Raw genomic sequence first — 2,769 nt, 5'->3', positions numbered from 1 at the left:
ATCTCTTGAGTGAACTGCAGTATCTTGCAAAATAAATCACTCCAGTGGATAATAAGCCAGAAGTAAGGTATCCAAGAGCTGTCTGTTATTTATGTATTGCCTATTAGCGATTACCAGGCTGTCTTGGTAAAGTATTATAATCAGAAACCAAGAAAGTAGGGCCTAGATGCACTTACTTTTCTTTTACATTTTGACTCCTCAGATAAATGACGAAAAAACTGTTGTAGGGTGTTATAAACTCACAAATTCTAATGATTATGAGATTTTGCAATTAGCAAGTCCTTTGTCAACTTAGCAAAAACCAGTTTCCACAGAGTACTGGGAATAGAAGCCAGGGAAATGAGTAGAACAGTGAATGGGAGGTGAGATACAGAAACATCAAGAGAATACTAGTTATCCAAAAAGCTTTGAATGAGATGTAAAGAAGAGATAAAAGCAGAAACTAAGGAGGAGATACAGTGGTAACCAAACAGATAACAGGAGTGAAAAGGTCAGGCAATACGAGACTTGGGCATGATTTTGAGTGAAAGGAATTTGTAGAGGAAGGGGAAAATTGAAAGGAATTTGTAGAGGAAGGGGAAAATTGATAGTCCCAGAGGAAACAGGAAAAGGTAGGCTTGGTAAAAGATACCTTTTCTCAAAAAGAATGGAGTAGCCTAAAGTAATTTTGTAGGTGTGAAAGGACAGGTTTGATCTCAATAGTTTTTGTGAGATAGGAAGTGATAGGTGACAACTTTTTAAGATTTATTTATTTGAAAATCAGAGTTAACAGAGAAGAAGAGACAGATCTTCCATTTGCTGGTTCACTTCTCAGATGGCTGCAATGACTGGGGCTGGGCCAAGTCGAAGCTAGGAGCCAAGAGCTTCTTCTGGGTCTCCCACGTGTGTGGCATGGCCCAAGCACTTGGGCCATCTTCTGTTACTTTCCCAGGTACATTAGCAGGGAACTGGATCAGAAGTGGAACAACCAGGACACTAACCAGTGCCCATATGGGATGCCAGTGTCATAGATGGCGGCTCTACCCACCTACCCAGAACAGTGGCCATGATAGGTGACATTTATAAGTGAGGCGAGGAGGTTAATTTAGGGGCTTGAGAATGGAGATGGTTTGCAAAAGAGCTGACTCAAAAATATCAATGAACAGTTCACCAGAAAATTGAGTTTGGAAATCATCTAGAAATTAATAGGTACTAGAAAGCAAAGTAATGGATAACAAAAATTGGATTGAATGAACTTCTAAGGAAAAGAGACAAAAATGACAATAACGATTGCAAGCCTTCTGGTACACAGAGTTGAGGGAACTGCTACCAGAGCTGTGTCTTTGATAGAGAGGTTGAGGAAGTGGAAAATGCATTTGTCAAAAGAGGTGAGGGTACAGAGGAGTTTATTTATAGTGGAATAGGCTGCCAAAGCCCACACTGGGAAGGGCAAAGGGAGGGCTTTGTGGGAATGCTATTTGGTACTCAGAGCAAGCTGGAGACAAGAAATGAGAGGAAGCTGATGGCTGGGGAAGGGGGCTTCTAAGAGGTGACCAAATCTAGCAGGACTGAAAATGTCAGATGGTACTAAAGTTTCTGGACTTTCAGCCAAGTTATTTTGAGCAAAACTGATGAGCTGAAGGCCCCAGGCAGGCTTAACCTTCCCTTTGTAAGGCTGTCTCTAGTTCTGTGGTGTAGTGGTTATTGTTGGATCCTTGCAGGGGCTGCTCCACAAAATTCTAAGTGTGGCAGTATTTGGCTTATTCTCTGTGGGAATTCCTTATGTTGATTTTCTGCGCTGTGTGGCATGCATCATGGACAGCAGACATCCCTGGATACAGAACCCAAAGACTTTTCTGTATAGAACTGCATGCTCTAGTTTTCTTGCTTTTATTAGATAGCTTTCATTCACTAGTCCTCTGTGGAAAGTGTGAAATAGTGGAAAAAGCATGGACTCCAGACTTGGTCTGAATCCTAGGAGCTTCTTGGGCTTATCTGAGTCTTAACACATCCTAGGCATAATAGACTTTGTATATAAAGTGCTATACACACAGTACTCCATCAGCTTGCTCATCATTAATTATTTAATAAGGATCTTATTAAAGACCATCTGGTAGGGGCTGGCACTGTGGCGTAGCAGGTAAAGCCATCGCCTGTAGTGCTGGCATCCCACATGGGCGCCGGTTCAAGTCCTGGCTGTTCCACTTCTGATCCAGCTCTCTGCTGTGGCCTGGGAAAGCAGAGGAAGATGGCCCAAATCCTTGGGCCCTGCACCCGTGTGGGAAGACCTGGAGGAAGCTCCTGGCTCCTGGCTTTGGATCAGCACAACTCCAGCTATTGTGGCCAATTGGGGAGTGAACCAGTGGATGGAAGACCTCTCTCTCTCTGCCTCTCCTTCTCTCTCTCTAACTCTGACTTTCAAATAAATAAATCTTAAAAAAAAAAAAAAAAAAAAGACCATCTGGTAGGCACCGTGCTAAGTCCTGAAAATCCAAGGAATCTCCAGGATGTTTACAGTTTTGTAGGCGAGACAAAGATAAGTATATTCAGTGACAGATGAGGGTGCTTTGGTAGATACAAAGATGGAAAACAGTGGAAGCTCAAGAGAGTAACATTAAGTTCTGCCCACCTAAGACAGTGTGAAAAGGCAAGAAGCTTCCTCAGCTGTCCTCCATTTTCTCTGTTCACCTTCCTTCCACTCTGACGCACATCTACTTTCAGTCTAGGCACATTTTCTGCAGTAGATCCAGGGTACCTTTGTCCAGTCCCATGATGTCAGTGGTCATTCCT

The sequence above is a fragment of the Lepus europaeus genome, chromosome 8, assembly GCF_033115175.1.
Source record: "Lepus europaeus isolate LE1 chromosome 8, mLepTim1.pri, whole genome shotgun sequence".
NCBI classification, from domain to species: domain Eukaryota; kingdom Metazoa; phylum Chordata; class Mammalia; order Lagomorpha; family Leporidae; genus Lepus; species Lepus europaeus.
This window is presented reverse-complemented; position numbering follows the sequence as displayed.